The sequence below is a fragment of the Camarhynchus parvulus genome, chromosome 4, assembly GCF_901933205.1.
Source record: "Camarhynchus parvulus chromosome 4, STF_HiC, whole genome shotgun sequence".
Lineage (NCBI taxonomy): Eukaryota > Metazoa > Chordata > Aves > Passeriformes > Thraupidae > Camarhynchus > Camarhynchus parvulus.
In genome coordinates this window covers 56,462,789-56,481,138 of record NC_044574.1, presented here as the reverse complement: position 1 = coordinate 56,481,138, position 18,350 = coordinate 56,462,789, and the positions used below count along the sequence as shown (strand labels likewise).

The 18,350-nt window shown below is 40.5% G+C and overlaps 1 protein-coding gene across 8 annotated transcripts in view; it reads right to left on the bottom strand.

Annotated features, from left to right (window-relative positions):
- PTPN13 (protein tyrosine phosphatase non-receptor type 13) overlaps nucleotides 1-18,088 on the bottom strand; it is a 112,046-nt gene extending 93,958 nt beyond the window's left edge. For 6 of the 8 annotated variants that reach the window (XM_030946870.1, XM_030946872.1, XM_030946871.1 and 3 more), the window contains exon 1: nucleotides 17,971-18,088. The gene's annotated coding sequence lies outside the window, so the exon portion shown is untranslated. Of the gene's footprint in view, nucleotides 1-17,694; nucleotides 17,826-17,970 lie in introns of those variants that run through there. The other 2 variants (XM_030946874.1, XM_030946875.1) reach the window with 1 other exon arrangement.
- Between the last annotated feature and the right edge of the window lie 262 nt (nucleotides 18,089-18,350).

The following is an 18,350-nucleotide window of genomic DNA, read 5'->3' as shown; positions in this document are numbered from 1 at the left end:
CACCTGGGAGAGGGCACGTCTCCTTGATGCATTTCTCATACTTGCAACTTTCATTTTAATTGCTAAGTAGCAGAAGAAGACCTGTGACTAAGGCAAGCTTTAGAAAAAAAAAAAAAAAGATTTCAGGACTACAAAGTAGCTTGGCTATAGTTACACTTTTTAAACAGCACATGAGCCAGTAACACCCTCATTCACACATAACAAATTAAACCCTTCTAATGACCTGATGTTAACCAGAAGCAAAAAGGCATCTTGCTACAGGATGGAGTGACGACGATGTGCTGTCTATCAGACAAAAGGCACTAAGAATGGCACCTCCAGGTTTAGTCCAGCAGTTATTCCATTGTTGCATTCCAGAGCCACACATTCCTCACATACTGGGAAAAGGTCATGACTGAAGTCTGTCCTTACTCACTCAGCTCTCAGCACAGCTGAAGAGGGAATGAAAGCTTTTGTCAGGGGAGCAGAAATAGTGGCAGGCACCTGATTTAAATGTCATGGAGCTACTAGAAAGCATTATTCTAAGTCTGTAAGTAGTGCTTCCCACCATCTGTGACATTCTAAAGCTGCCTACAAATGAAACACTGGGGCTCTGGTGAGCAAGCGAAGGAAGCACTGATAATTACTTAGTACAGTAACTGCTTTTTCATTCAGTACGTTATTTTACAACTATATTATAGTATTATTCATAATCAGTTCCCAATGTTTGAGAAGACTAATGCTCAAATATTTAACACCAAGATATAAATTGCCACAGACTAGAATAAGTGATTCTACCAATAAGTTTCACCAATGGATCAAATTACTTTAGAGCAGATTTTTAAAAGCTTAGCTTAAGGCCTCTCCATGATAATGAAGTGATAACTTTTACTACATCAGACAAATTCTCTAGTTCCAAAGGGCTCAGGTTCTGCCAGAATCCTTTCAGTCTCAGTAACAGAGAATGGTATCTTCCTTTAAACATGCCTCTTCTTGGTAAGGCTGTCCCCTTGCAGTAATGCAATAATCAGTGTCACAAAGGCAGCACAACTGGATCAGCAAAAAATTAAGCCAAGTGACCAAGAGTTTTCTATTTTATCAGATGTGGCACTTGAAAGTCCTTCAGACAGGTACAAAAGTAATAAGTTATTGTGCTGCAATACTGGGGGGGAGAAGGGAAGTTTTAGCACCCACCAACCTTAGTCATAAAGAAAAGTGCTAGGTTTGCAGCATATTTGTAAATAACATAGGAGTCAACATACTCTTAAGAAGTGTAAAGACTGACCCTGCCATATGTTAGTTCAAAGCCTGACTTCAATTCTATATCTTCACATCCAATCCTTCCACAAATGGCTTTTTAGGCTATTGAGTAAACTGAATGGTTCACTTGGATCTTGAGATTTCTTCCTTCCATGGGCAAAAGGTGGATCTTGGCAAAACAATCTTTGTTTATATTTGTCTATCAGACATTTTGGAAAAAAGAAATTAGCACAAAAGATATACCACTATGGCATACCAAAGCAGTTTTTCCATAATTAAAAATGACCTAATGTATGGTACAAGTAAAGAATGCAATGGATTCAAAAATAAGGTTTGTGCTCTTCATTTGGAAGCAGCATCCTTACACACTCATGAGAAGAGAGAGAGCTGCTGACCTGTGTACTCAACCAGGAAAAACCCCTGGTATTCAGAGGACAGTTCATACTAACAGCTACCTCACATCTTCTCTGGAAAGGAAATAATATTCAACAATAACGATAAAACTGGCTGAATAACAGAATGAAGTTTGAATGACTTCTACCTGCTTCTGATTCCTCCAGCAGTGCTTTACCTCAGGTGTATATAGGTAAAGAAGCTGCACGGCTAAAACACCAGGATTCTTTTGTTTAAGCACACATTTAATTTGAGAGCTGACAAACTCCCACATGGATCACCCCACTTACCGTATTTCTCCTAAACTGCACTTTTGTGTTTGTATGGGTTTTGCCATGACAATTAAAAAAAAAAATCCAACCAATTTAAAAGTTAGTACCCAGCCCGCATCCTCTGCAGCTACTCGGTTCTTACTAATACTCCAATATTTTTAATGGCTTCCAATAACTTTCTTACCCAATGCCCTAAGCTGAACTACATCCTCACACATGTTTTTTTCTGCCTGTGACTTGGTGAAAATAGTTGATGAGTCCAAATAATTACTGATGGAGAAAGATCATCTACTGAGAAAGATCGTCTACTGTGCACCAAGTCTTCAGTCTTTGATGCTCAAAGAAGTAATATTCCAAGCGCCTGGAAAATTTAGATTTCCTTAAGCAATTACATATGCTCTACAACACAGAAGTTGTAGCAGAAAAAAAAAAGAGGCGTGTTGCCTTCTCAGACAGTTATGATTTCTTAGGTTCATTTCCGGGAAAAAAAAAAAGGAGAGATATGGCATAAGGAACAGAACATTACAAGGTCTGCAGATAGATAACACCATGGATATCTTATCTGTGAACTCACCTGTCTGGCAGTAAAGCTATTATTCACACAAGTGATGACTAATTATTATTGTGAAAGTCTGAATTTCTAGACTGAAAAACAGACAAGATGGAACAAAGGTCTACATTTCAGCTGTCAAGAACTGTACACACAAGAAAATCTGTGTCTCTAGGACCAAAGCAGAAGCCGAGAGATTCTTGCTCAGCTTTCCTGCAAGTTCTGCAAGTTGAAATAAATGCTAATTCAAGCACAAGAGCAAATATCAAGTCTCATTCAAGGATTACTGCATTTTCTTCACTGGTCTGTAACAGAAGAAAAAAAATAATTTTGCTCTCAGACAGAGAGCCTCTCTATTCAGACATGGTAGTACCAGGTGTGAGATTTACTCTTTTTATATGCATGAAAATACAATCTAAAATGCCCATGATATGTTATCGTCCTATTAGGCATGAAAACCTTTACAAAGATTTAAGCAGGGGGAATCAGTGACTAATCTTATAAAGCAACTTCATACACTTCCAACTGAGAACCATAACTGACAATGCCCTGGTGCCTCATCAGGAAACACTCCAAGGGAATGGCAGAGACATTGAACAGACAGCTGGCTGGATTTGACTTGTCCATGCTGCCTCAAATGAAGGAAAGATGATTCTAAGGAAATGAGAAGCACTGGCAAATGCCACTACATACCTGGCTCACTGCACTTTGTCTGTCAGACTTCAGGAAGGATGCGCTTTTGACAGTGCCCACTCATGCTGAGAAAGAGTGTGTGCATGTCCCCACACATAGATGTGCTCCCCACTATCTATATAAAATATGTGGGTGCATGCATATACTCCATACAGATCAAATATTTCACTTTTCTATTAGGTTTCTGCTGAAGGACAAGAGAAACGCCCTGAAGGACAAAGAGAGTTACAAATGGGCAAGAACACTGATCTATTTTGAGAATCAACATGAACTACCTGAAAGCCTTGTCAGAGGGTCCCTAAAGCCTATTAAAGGTTTTGGCCAAGGTAGATTTAAATAAGATTCTGTAAGCATTTGGAAAAACAGATTTGATACCAGCAGATGGGCTGCAACTCTAGTAAGAGGCCTCCATCTGTCCAGAAACTAGCTCTTCACTCTACACATATAGACAGCCAGACACATGGTATTGCAAGAGCAGCACCAACCATTTCCTGCAAAGAACTTCAAAACATCCATCATCTTTAAAAACCCCTGTCCTCATAAGAGACTTCACAGCACTTCCTTTTCTCCATAAGCAACTCATTTTCCAGAGGGAAAAATAATCTAGTCAACTGCTATTTCTTGAAAGCACTTAATTGCTGTTCAAGTGATAGGAAAGATATTTTTCTTTCAGTGATATTTCCTTTCAGTGATGCTGAGCTGAAGAGCAGACTGTTGGAAATTGTCCTTGAACATGATACATCTCAGTTTTTCCCCCAGTAACTGAGAATCTGTCTATGTAATGTAATTTAGGTGACCTACCAATAAGGTCCAACATGCCCTACATGAAAGAGTATTGGGTTAAACCATAATACAGAAGATACCAGACCTCTGAGTTAAATGCACACTGTGCAAACATGCAGATCTCTTCTTCTGCCTAACACCTACTTGTCCCACAGAAACTGTTTCCACATCACAAGGTGATCATTTGTCCTCTCAGGCTGCAGATCCCTTCTTTCTCCACTTCCTTCCATATTCAAGCACACAGAAATGAATTTAAGACTAAAGCTGTGCTTGGTCTCTGCATATACACTCCCAACCAGCAACCAATTTACAGGGCACTTAGAAATCTGAGAGCAAGCAGAAAATATGCTGTGTACTCTTCCATGCTGGGAAATAGACCCACTACCCAGAAAAAGGAAGACAAGCTTTACATGAAGGATATTATTCCCTATGGGCTCATGATAGGATTTCCCTAAATTCTCAATTTCCTGCTGCTGGTGATTTCATATTTCAGTATTTCCAAAGTTCTTTGACTACTCTGTTAAATCTATTATTAGCAGAGTCTTTATGCATATTACCCACAGGCATCTTGCAAATATTGGGAAAAAAAAGGATTTTAAAGGCAGATTTTCTTTATCCAACCATCCACTGCTGATCCATTTCCTGCAAATGACAGCGTGCATCAAAATTTACCTATTTTTCACCCACTCAACTCTTTAGGTGTGGTATACACCAAGTACTGAGAACAGTATGGTCTGTGTGACAACTATTTAGCAGCATGTCTAGAGACAGCCACCAGTTCAAAGACTCCACATAAAACATGAAGATTTTTGGTGATGGAAACTTGCTTTTTAAATGAGCTCTTTATGGAGGCCAAAACCTTCCCGAGCAGCTTATACTGTCTAGTTTAAATCCTGCAATTAGGAGGTTTTAGCTCCAGATTAATTAGTAGACAAAGCCACTTGAAGACTTGGAATGCTTATGGTTAGGAAATCATGATCTTCCTTCAAAACATGAGTTGACACAGCACATATGGCTTTGTGCCAAAATCATATGAGTTAATCAGAACCTGACCAGTTAACTTGAGTCCCTCAGCCTGCCACTCTGCTCCCCACACTTCAGAAAAATATATAATTATATACTGCATGATTCAGTATGTGTTTACAACTGAACAATTGTTAAATTGACTATACTGCCCCTTGAACAAATTTCTAACACACACCCAATTTATGATTCATCTTAAATTCAGCGGTTATGCATGATTTATTCAGTCCTACAGCCACGATATTCTCCATGGTTTAACTGCCCTCAAAGGTGGTGTGATTATTAGTCCTTTTCCTGTTAGGTGGGAAAACTTGGCACTTCTTTTTCACAAGAGATTCACCTACTTGCTATTTCTGCCCAGCTTCAAATGCTTACCAAATTTATGGTTTCTGAGCCAAGAAACTGAATGAGATTTGGAGTGTAGAGAAAGATCCTGACCACAAAGAATATAAATCTCAGTATCATTTGACAGCAGCATGAAAAATCCTGCAAGAGTGATTTCTACAAATCCTCAGCAGACCTTCCACACAAAACAGACTGCCTGATCTATAGCAGAGAGTGAGTGATGTAACATTTGATTTAGCTTCACACACCAGAATGGACAAAGAACTCCATCTGATCGCTATCTGCTCTCCATAATGTTTTGGTACTTGGACAGATTACAGGACAGAACAAGCTACAGAAGATGGCATTGCCAAAAAAACAGGAAAAACAAGACAGCAGCACCTCCTCCCATGACATAATACGAAGCCTGCTATCACCAAAAAGAAACCCAGAGTTCTGGGAAGTTTTACTTTGTCTGGATGATAAACATTCACATTAGAAGGACAAAAATCCATATTATACTCTTGGGCTGCATAACAAAGGCAAATTAGCAGAAAGTTTTCCTCTACAGGCCTCGAAATTGAGAGGGAAGTGATTCACAGCATCATCCTTCTTTCCTTTTCTTTGAAGAACATTCCTACAAATAGCAATGGAAAGTTAGTCAGACTGAGGACATACACAGGTATTGCCCAAGTACAAATTATATTTGCTGTACTGGAACAGAACCAAGCAGAAGGTCACATTAATCTCTGAAGCCATTGCCCAGAGAGGGATTAAGTGAAAGGAGAATAGAAGGATAATATAACAGTAATCCTTGAATCTTCTATTCATACAACTGGCCCAAAGGGAGTTAGACCAGTTAAAGAATGCACCAAATCTTGCTGCCTTCACAATAAATTTGATGATACTGTGTACCACAGCTTAACTCTGTAATTGTTACTGCATGGACACCCAAGAAAACAGTAACTACAACTGCATAAAATAAACAGAAAAACCTGACACTAAAAAAAAATATTCTCCCTTCAAAACTTTAAAGCTCAAGTCTTACCTAATCTAGTCAGCATACAATACTTTCATCCTTTCCATGTATGTCTAAAACTTAGACAACAATCCAAATTTTCTTCCAGTCCTGACTTTAGTATTTCAATTTTATACTTGCAAGATTAAAAAAAATGGGTATATTATTTAAAAAGCATTATTTACATTTTCAGTATACAAATGGCATTAGCTCCTAGGAGCAAATTCAGCTTTTACACAAAACTGTTCACAAATGTGCAAAAAACCCCACGGGTTGAACCTCTTCAACTCGGTAGTTGTATCTTCCATTGCTAGCTAAATACTTTGGAGATTATTCACTGATACATGACATACAAAATTCATAAATGTAACACTTAAAAAACACCACTTGGAGAGTAGTCTGAAACAGATTTCAAAACTTTCAAATGTTTCAATAGTTTCAAAACATCCTCCCATAAACTTTGCTTACAAAATACTGAATTTGAATGAGAGTTTATCAAACTTGACCAGTTGTACTGGTTTACCTCAAGTTGCATACACACTTAACCTGAGAAAAAGCAGTAGCAGCAATCAATGAGAAGCATCAGGTGTTCACCACTTACAGAAATACCCAATTTGGTATTAGTGTAAAGAGGCAAGAGGAAATAAAAGAAGGAGGGATGGAACAAAATTTTACAGTCTTGAGATGGAAATCTTAGAGACAGGAAAATGTATTATCTCAGTCCACAGTGGGAAGTTATCCATGGATTCCTCACTGTGCATGAAAGCTGGAACCAAGACTTCATCAGAGAGCTGAGAGAGAAGAACAGGGAGTGTGCCTGCACTAAAGCACACACAGGCTGTTTTAGCCAAGGAAAAAATACCCAGCTTACAGACAAAGCAGAAGTCAGGAACATTAGAAACTTTCACACAAGAAAAATAAATTGAGAAATCATTATAGATATCAAGCCTGGCTGGCAAAATTAAGGGATTCAGTGGACCATTACTAATCAATTCCAGAAGAAAAGTACTTTTACCTCCAAAAATTGCTTTACCACTTGGTTTTACACTACTGACCCTTTTTCATCCATGTACCTAGACTCTGAATATTAACCCAGTTATATGGGGGAAATAAATGTATAGAACCATTCACAGCCTGCATTTTAAAAGGTGTAGATTAAAATTTTGAGCTTTGGCAAAAATTTAACTGAAGACAGCTGGCATTAACCTAGATTTTTCTTCCTACCATGCTGATGAGTGACTTCTCCCATTTTCTAGGGATCTTTTACAATAATTACTTGTATAGAGGTTGCTGTCAGGCTTCACCCTTGATTTTAGACCATCAGTCTACAAAGAGGTAATAAAAAAACCCCAATTTCTCCCATTAGCAGATGGGAGTGGGGAAAAAACGAAGGTGAAGGAAACCCAAACTTTCCCAACCCAGAAGTCACACACACTTTACAGCTGCTTTTTATACCCAGGTGCCTGCTGGTGACTAAGTAGAGCTTTTTCCCCACAGCAAAATCTGAATTCCACAAATTCTTTGAAAAGAGTTGGAAGACTTTATACTTTGATGTTCCAAAACTATTGTAAAAAGCAATCGCTCTTTTCAGATGCATATTACTTCTTGGCACAAACTTTATGTTGCTTGTTGCTAGTTTTTTTCTAACTGGCATTTATAGCCTATCACTGAAAATACATCATAAGCCTTGAAATGAATGTTGTCTACATAAAATATATATATACAAACCTATTAAAGTCTAGACAGGCAATAGTTTCTCTTCCATTTCTCCAAAACCACTGAAGAGGGAAGCACAACATGCTGATTTTGCATCAGCAGTAGACTTCCCAACCAGCAGCTCATATTACAGTGAAAAGTTAAATTCTGTGATCTTCAGCTCCTTAATATTCTCAAAGCAAAGACAATGGGTGGGACAGAATCAGTGATAATTAACATGTATACCAAAGAGTTCAGTTAATGTTAAGTGCAAAAATATTTTCTAAAACACTGCAAACTATATTCTGCACTGTGCGAGCACCAGGAAAATTGCCACGTATCATGTTAAATTCAATTTGCTGATTCTATTCTGCTCACTAATACTGAGTAGTTGAAGACACAAATTCCTTCAGTGTCTAACAATATCACAGAACTAAGGGTTTTGTATTGAAAAATGCTCTGTTCAGCTACTCTGGGCAAGGCCAAAGAGCACACACAGCACACATGGTAGTATCAACAGAGCAAAAGAATCTGATATTGAGGGAAGCAAGAACAAAAAATGCCTCTTACACAGTATGTCCTTCCCTTCTTAAGTAATATGTTTGTCATCTGTAAAAGGAACCCAATTATTTATGTCTCCAGAAGTTGGCTTTTGTTGTACTTTTCATGTGATGCCATTTAAAATGACAGTATACTTACATGTTTTACCATTTTACCATTTTCACTTTCCTGTTCAACAACTAAAACTACAACCTTAACCAATCACCAAAGTGTTCCTGTCTTTTTCTCCTTTCTTCCTGAGCAGCTATTTTTACTCTAGAGTCACATGCATGAAAATTAATTCCCCTGATAACTTGACCATCCATCATTTATTCCCTCCTTAAGCAATCTGAACAAAAGGGAATACAGATTCCAAGAGGCAAAGGATGAAAACACCAGGAAGGAATTACAGCTGGAACCAGACAGCTGTTCTTCTCTGAACATCAAGTCAAGCCCATGTGGTCACACATGAGCTTCAGAGGCAGATCACAAAAGATTTCTTATTAAGCTTTTGGGCTTTTTCTTTTTTTTTTTCTTTAAGGGTTTAAAGAAGTTCTGAGTTTGGAAGAGCTTCCCATTTCTGTGGTTTCAGAAACTTCAGCAATGTTTAATACAAGAAGTACTAAACTGGATCAGGCCAGCTCTCCCATCCCCTTTCCTGGCAATCACCAGTTTATTGAGGTCCTGAGCTCAAGCTGCACAGTCAAATCTAATAGTCACTAATGGTCTCTGTTCTGTTAACTTCTCTAATCCCCTTCTGAGCACATTTACACTTTCCCCCCACATGACATTTTGTTCCAGTAACACAGCTGCAATTAAGCAGTTCACAAAGAGTATTTTCTTTTGTTTGCTGTAAGACAGCAACTTACTTCTCAAATTTCATCAGAAAAGAACATGCTAAAGGTCTTGAAGGACCCAGTCATGCCTCAAAGTTGCCTGACTTCTGCTAAACACCAGTAATTGTTTGCAGCTATCAAAAAGAACAGAAAATGGTTTCTTCCAACAAAAGCAATAAAGCTTCCAGCATACCGAATATTTTCTCTTCTTAAGGCCTTGCAGGATGTAAAATTTCAAAATTATTATAAAACCATTTTTAGGATTTTCCTTAGTATTTCGCGACAAAACAAGAAAAACCCAGCTTAAAATTTTCTTCCTTTACACACTATATTCATCAAATACACAGAGGATAGAACTGGATCAGAGACCAAGGAAAAACAGAAAAATTATTCTTACCAAAACTGTTTGGCAATAGATTGAAACAAACTAATGTGATACAATAATATCAGAAAACCTCTAAAGACAAGAGTAATAAAAAACCAAAAAAAGACTATTTTTATAATGCATCACACTTCTGAAACACCCAAGTCTTGTGCCAATCATGGTGAGCACGCATATTTTAAATTGACATAAAGGAGCTTTGCACAGCTATTTCAGTAATTCAGTTCTACGTGTTAACCCATGTGCTTAAAGCTCCAGGCTGATTTGGCTACTCCACACATGTGATAACCTAACTGCAAAGCCACTCAATAAATGAGTCTATATTTCTAATGAAACAAACTTTCAGCACTGCCAGCTAGCAAATCTTTTATAATCAGATAATCTTCAAATTCTTTATTAAGGTCGTTCAAGGGATTCAATGACAGGGCACACTAAAAAAAGAAGCTGTTCAAAATTTAAGGTTCTTTACTATTAGCTTGATTGCTAAGCATTGTCAGATTATAGCATCAGAAGAAACCTCTTTCAGGAAATCTAAGTCTAAAGTTTTGGGGTTCCTGAGAAAATTATAGCATGTATTTCTTGCAAATCTTATTAAATAGATCACTGTAATAAGACTTCCCAAACTTTTGATTTTCAGAGTCTGAACAACCTTACAAATAAAAAGGGGTAAGAGGATAAATAGATCTAAAAACCCTACAAAAAGTAAGAGAGCAAACAAATAAAAAACCATAAGATAGAAATAAGATAATTATTAAGCCTTGAAGACCTTACACATTACCACTAAGCTGGGAACACCAAAAGTACTTGCAGCTATGAAGGCCTGAAAACTCATCCCAATCTTTATGAGGAAGAAACCTCAGCTCACAGAAGCCTCCACCAGCAGCACATGAGATAAGGACATTTTTGCAAAGCCCACAAATCTGAACTAGAGGGAAAGGAAGGTGTCACAGCACAGCTTGAATGAGCCCAATCTTTTCTCTCTCCCCCTACTTCTTTACTCCACCTTCCTTTTGTTCCAGACTGTGTACTCCTCCAAAAGAATAATGGTTTTCTATCAGTTTTCAGACGCTAGTCCTTCTAGGTCAAAATTTTCCAGGTGCTGTACAGATGTTCTTGCCACCTTGCAAAATAATTTCTTCCTTTTTCAGATACAAGCCATTTGACAGCCCTCAACTGCTCTTCTTGTACAGAGCACTGTTAATTTATGGATGTACAGACACATACTGCATTGTCTATTGCAATGTTATGTGTCAATAAGGATGTCAATAGCATTTGCACTCCACTTTCATCCCACTCAAATTTCCAGTGAAGTTAGTAGGGAGAGCCTCACTGCTCTTCAGGGTGTATCAATTCAGGCACCAACCATAAATGTCAAAGTTATTTTTATGAAAAAATATCATCAAAATTTAAGTTTCCCTAGACTGCAACATATTTTTAATATTTCAGTGGATTCATTAGCTGCACTATTATTTTTTGCTGCCACTTTCTGTACAGTTTTCTAACACTAATTAATAAGCTGAATGTTTGTTCAGGTGTTTCTGAAGCTCTGTCTCTAATGGTTAAGAGGAAAGCCCTTCAGGTGCAATACACTGGTCTAAGAACACAAAAGATGATTGAAGATACATAAAAACTCTAAGATATAGAGTCAATGAAGGCTGGATAGGATCTCGTTCCTACTAGAAACCTACTCAAGACAAATCCTTTACCAAAAAGTGCACAGGAAGCTGATTAACAAATAAATCTCTGCATAATGCATGCATACAGGCACATTTATTTCCTAAATGTCAAATTAATGTGAAGAAGTCCAATTTCAAAAGTTAGAGAAGCTGAAAGCAAACTGGCTTCAGAAGAACAAACAGAAAATGCACCTCAATCACTGAAAAATTGTTAAAACACACTAAGGCACTTGAAAGACATACCATAACAAATCCCCTGAAGGAGAAACCAATACTTATCACCTGTTGAAGCATCCCATTTAAGGAAGTTCCACACAGTCTTTAATTAGGCTGCTGGAAGGATAGCTCCACATAAACTTAACCACACAATTGTCCAGTCAGTGACACATACCACAGAGATGTCTCTCCAAGCACCACGTGTGCTGTTCCTCACTGCCATTAAAAAGCAAAGCATAAAAGCAGCACTTGGACCATCCTATCGACCACTTGCTGGCCCGGGATCCAAACTCCCAAGTTAATTCATTGAAGGCAAATACAGCTTTTGCACTGACTTGAGAAAAGAGCTATTTTTCCACTGGTCATAATCCTAAGCACTAGGAGGGGATTTTCTGACTTTACAGTAAAGGTACTAAAAGGCAAAACTTCTGCTCCATTTCCCTCCTCTATTTTTTCTCTGCTGAAACACTTAATTCTTTGAAGAGAGAAATGGGTAAAATTGGTAATAACATAATGCTGGCCCTTGATGAAAACTCAGCAAGATATTTTACAGCACTGATACCCTGATAAGCAAACTAGGTAGAAAAGTTAGACTGTCTATGTATGACATGGTTAAATATCCACATGCTTCATTTTTTCACCCCCCTGTTGCTTAAGGCAATATCCAAGTCCAAATCTATCACCATTTAAACCACACATGACTTTGCCAGGAAGCATAACTATTTCTAACAACTGAAGTTTCAGACTTTAATTTAGCTCTGTCTTTAGTCATTTATTTCATTTTTTAAAATAACAATATATAGAAGTGGTTAGTAGAAAAAGTCAACAGTCCCAACAAGAAAGATGGAACACATTTCAACCCTAAATAAGGTTGCTCACAAGTTTGAAATTTTGTAGTTAATATTTCAACACTAATGTTCTACAGGGTAGAACAGACAAGGGTTTATGAGTCAAGTCTCATTACCTTTCCCTGGTGACCCTAAGAAAGCCCTGGAACCATGTGCGTCACAGATTTATTGGGGTGGGTTTTATGCCCTCCATGTAGCCATTCATGTCTATCTGAAAACTGGAAAAAACACAGTGCAATATGCCCATGCTATTGAGATGCTGAAGAAATTAATATTAAAAGGGAAAAATCCTTATCTGAAGCATAAAATTAATCACTGGGAACCAATTCACATGTGCAAACAAGGAGCTGCAAACAAGGGTGTCTATACCCCCAGAGATTATGAGATAAACCCTGCTCTGTCTGTACTCAGCAGTAACTTAGAAAACCTTTGCACTCAGTTCCTCGGGTTTTTTCTCTAACCTTCCAACCGGTTTTCTAAACCTTCTCTTTCTTTCTAAACCTTCTCTAACAGGTTTTGAGGGCCTGCCCCCTACATGACTAGAACACTGGCTGTGACATGAATAAAAGTGAAGACAGACTGTAGAACAGACACGAGACTCAGAGACCCTTCCATCTCCAAGCACGCAATTTTACCCCAAAAACTGTTTACATTAACGAATCTTTACGCCTTTCAATGCTACTTCTGAAACAGCATTTAAGTCAACAAAAAATGCAACAATTTCCTAACAAGGTCAGCATCAATTTCAAGCTTACAGCACAAATATAAGTCACCCACAAGAATGATGCTCAAGAAAAGTCACCCATAAAGACTTCCAGCTCCAGATCTACTTTTCTAAATAAGCCAGACTTCAGATACACCATTTCCAATGTACCTCTCTGCACATACCTGAGTACCCACACTACATACAAATACTCAGAGAAGATGTCAACACCACATGAAAGCCATTTTCAGATTCACTTTCAAAAATTTCAGTCAGGTCTACAGAATGTTCCTGCCCATATTTCTCTCTCAGATACAGACAAATGCTGTTTAGGAAGACCTCCAAGAAACACACACACACACACACACACACACACAAAAATTTAGCCAGAGTTGGATAAAGAAGACATGATACCCCAGAAAACCACGTCCTTCTGCTGACAAGGCAGAAGCACACAGAAATTAAAAGTCTCAAAGTCTAAAAAAGCATGCTAAGAAAGCATGCTAAAAAAGCATGATGCTCTTGACAGTATCAGATTAGTTCATTAAGAGGTTTGTGTTCAGTTCAAACTTGTGCACTTAAATTTTCATCATTTTTAGGTCAGTCAGTTCTTCTCCCTGAGCTTTAATTTTAGCTGCAAAACAGGAGATAAAGTTTTTGTCTCTTTTCCAAGTGCCCCATCTCACCAAATTAAACAGCCAATTGTTTGAAGCAGCAACCAGGAGGTAACACAGCACCTAGTCCTAAATCTGACATTAATTACCTTACCACCTGCAAATCCTAATAATGCCCAACATCCTGCAAAACTACAGTATTCCCTATAAATACCAGCAATCAAAAATCAGCAGTTTTAATACTAGGTCTCCTGTAATTCTTGACATGATACTTGCAGACATTTCTGTGGCATATTAAATTTACACATAAAAGATAAAGGACAGATGAAACCCTGAGAAGAAAGCCTTCCCACGTCTGTTATTCTTTCTACAGTGTCACAACTGGAGCAGATCTCTATCCTATCCAATTGGATTTCAAATTCACAGGGCATATCATTGTCCCAAGGCAACCTACTCAATTAATTGCCTTTTATAAAAGCATTTGAATAGATAATGATGCACAAAGAATATGCCTGGTTCCTCACCAGGTATTTAAGTGGCAGAGGATAAAGAGAAGCCCAGATGAAATAAAAACATCACCAAAGAGTCGTCTCGTGCCCTTCCCATCTGTAAATGCCAGCTTCCTTCTCTGTACTTCAGGAGGAGGTGGGGCTGAGAAACACTTCTTTCAGAAGTTCCACCCTTCTTTACAGATGCACAGATTTCATTAATAGTTAACTGGCGACATACAACATTAACTTACCCTGGTATTCACAGCTTTCCATCCACACTCGTCCCATGGTAAGCGACAGCTTGGGGCAACTGCTTATACTGCTTACCAATATTTTCTGCACCATGACACCCTACACCAGGACTTGCTTTTCAGTCTTTTAGTCTCACTGACTAGCTCACTTTGAAACAGTAAAATTCCAGTCAAATTTTTTTGTGAGCAGAGGTACAAAAAGTGACAAGACTGTTGAGCTGATAACCAACACTCTTTCCAAAAATACATCAATACTTAATGTTCTCAGGCTTAACAAAATCTTACAAAATCACTTTTTGATGAGTTTCACCATCAGTGGACTAAAAGTTCTAGGCTTATCATGCAAGTAAACTGGAAAGCCCTTCCAAGGAGAATCATTCCGCTTAAAGAGCTGACCTTACTCTTGTTCAGGTTAAGTCTTCACAGGAGCTCTGGAACAACCACTACAGAGGCTCTTGAGTGCAAGGTGTCCTTCACTGTGAAGAACTTTGAACAAGAGAATGTCAATATTAACAAGGCCCTCTGGGCCATAATGTTGTGTATTTCAACATATAAATATTTGAAGCCATTTAAGTATGGCAGCGTTCAGAGACCTCAGTGATAAAGAAGAGCTTTGTGAAACTGACAGGCACTTCAACAATAAACTCTATTTAAGAGTCTGCCCAGTCTCATTTTATCTAATTACTTACCTCCCTTGTAGGAATAGCATGCTATTAAGGTTTGCTGATTAAGATTTGAAGGCACTTTGAAGATTTATTGTACCATACAACCACTAATTATTATTGTTCATGCCTGCATTTGGTTGGGAGAAAAATAGCTATGTGCCAAATAATTTCTATTCCAGATGTAAAAATAAAAATATTTGCCCTGCTGTGCTCTTTAAGAAGTGAACAGCTAAAAGACTGCATTTTTACTTTCAGACCTTCTCTGTGACAGTCAGTCTGTATGAACCATATGGCTGAAAAAATCCCACCATAAAGGAAAAAAAAAAGGTAAAGACACTAGAATTTCCTGTCACCAGAACAGGTAACATTTATGCCCTGGTAGCTTCCCACTCTCAGGAATGCAATCTCCTCCCTTTCCTGGACTTCTTCACTGCTTCCCTTCAAGGCACTGAAAATGCCAGTGCTTCGCACAAGTTACAATGCTATGCTCAGGTTATCACTGGTCATGATGAGCAGTCACAGTGGTTATTTAGCACTCATCCACACAGTCCATTTTTACTTTCAAAGGCTTCTGAAGCTGTAAATAAACTATTGGATCACATCCTTTAACCAGGCTCTGTTATCCTAGTGAAAATACACGCAGTGTACTCACATTCTGCCCAATCTTTTCATACAGATACTTCCTCACTCTTCCATCCACTCAAATATCCTTGAGCCTGGGGTTCTCACAGCCTTCAATTCCACTCAACAACAGCCGTGGAAATGAGAGGGTTTTTTAAATTAAGCTGTTAGAACAACACCCTGTGATACAGCCTGTCTCCTCTTACATCTGGTATATTTGAAAGTGTTTACTTTGACTGTACCTTCAACTTAAAAAAAAAACCTAAACCACCACACTCTGATTAGGGAAAAAATCAATATAAAACTCCTGATCTAAATAAGGTTCTTTTTTTATCATGCACAGCAAAAGAAAAAAACAGTCCCATTATGGAAGGAATACATTATGTGCCTTTCCACTCACCAAACAGGGTTATTAGGTTAAAAGTGAGTAATAAAGTATTTTTAGAAGTTAAAACTGTATATTTCTCTCTTTCTTGCTGTCATTCTCTTCTTTCCTTAAATTACTGCTTAAATTCTAGAACTGTTCATGGAAAGACATGCTTGTTGGCAGGTAAAAAAAAGGCCCTCCAAGTGAAACGCATCTGCTGCATGCGAAACTGAACAGATATGTCCAATTGATAGCACTAGGAGTGGTAGCAAATTCTGTTGTAACTGCACCACCAAAAGATCCTCTGACTAGATTTACTCTTTCCTCATCAGTATTTCTTGCACAAGACCCAAACTGTTTGTTTTCTCATTTGTACCTCTACTGTGGCCGATTCTAACTCTTGCAGGAATGTCTTTAGATCCTATTTCTGGCCATCCAAAGACCGACTTTCACAGGTGACGTTCAGTCAGAGGCCTGATCCTCTGATGTGAACAGTGACAGCAGTCCTGCTCTGGAATGGGCACTAAACGTCATCATTTCACCAACCTGAGCCCAAACTAATGACCTGGGAGTCATGACACCTCGGAATGTATATATTCAATGTACAGCTTTCTCACATGATGTTCTACCCTCAGGAAAATGTCTGTGCATTGTGACCCAGTTTCGCTGCACAGTTTCACAAAACACGTCCTCTTCCCTGAAAAGGTTTCAGGAACTGATCAGGGTTACTGCCCCAGCTAGTTCCACATGCAAAGACTTTCATATTCCCTTCTCCAAAACTCACACCTTAATAAGATGGCTAGACACAGATTACCTGCAACCAACCTTACAGTTTCCATGTCCTACATTTACTTCTGATCCTACCTACAAAACCAAACCGGTTCCCAAATGTTTCCCCAGTAAACAGGAGGGGTACGGAACAGCTCCTGGCGGTTCCCTATGAAGTCACTGCCTTTGTTGTTTTAAACATGCAATTTAAAGAGAATGACACAATCTAGAATATGAGGGAGATTATCCTGCGGTCTGCGGAGGTGTCGATTGCTAGAAGATAAAAAGCCAATGAAACCTACGCTATTTCTCATCACCGGCCAACAGATTTATCCTTCATTTCTGCTCCTCCAAAAACGTTAATGAGGAAAAAGTTTCCTCTCTGTTAACAAGTCCGAGGGCCGCGGGGGCTGCTTTGTTTGGCTGGCGCAGGCAAACCCAAGCCCTTCTGGGCCGGCAGAGCGCGTCCCGCTGCTGCCGAGCGCCCAGCCCGACCCCACGGTACCGGGGCTGCGAGTCCCGCTGGGAGCACCAACATCCCCCGCCGCTGCGTGCGGCCTTGCCGCACCTCTCCCACACCCCGCCGCCGGCCCCGCCGCGATCCGAGAGCCAAAGCCAGGCACTCCCACGCCCACCGGCGGCCGTCCCTCCGGGACAGCCCCCATCCCTCCGGGAAAGCCGCCGCCGGGATGGCTGCCCCGCTGGGAGCGGGAGCCGCGCACCTACCGCCGCTCTGGAGCCGCCGTCTGCGCTCGCAGGGCGGCCACGGAGCCGAGCAGCGCGGAGCTTCGCCCGGAGCGGCCGCGCACGGCTGCGCTGGGAGCGCGGAGCAGCATCTCCTCCCCGCCGGCCGCCAGACCCGGCGCGGAGGGGGCGGGAGCGGCGGCGCTCCCCGCCCCGCGGCTCCCTCCTTCCCTCGCATTCCCTCCCTCCCTCCCTCCCTCCCCCTCCCTCCCGCTGTGCACGGCCGGCCCGCAGTCGCCCCTGCCGGTGCCCCGGTACCTGCGGGTTCGCACCGCGGCCGCCCGGCCCCGCCGGCCCGGCGCTCCCGCTGCCCTCTCCGCTCCTCCGGTCTCTGCCCCTCAGGGCCGCCAGCAGCAGCGCGGGGAGGCGGCGCGCACCGCCCTCCGCCCCCGAGCGCCGCGCCTTCCTCCCCTCCCTCCCTCTGTCTCTCCCTTCTCCTCTCTCTCTCTCTCCCTCCCGCCCCCGGGGCGGCGGGGAAGATGCTGACACACGCCCGGCCCCGCCCGCTCCCTCCGCGCCCCGACCGGCATCGGCCCCTTCCCGCCCTCAGGGTCCGGCCGCAGCTCCGCAGCCACTTGAGGATTGACTCGGGACTCGGCTCTCCTGGGGGCGAACTTCAGCCCCGTTCGTGGCCCCAA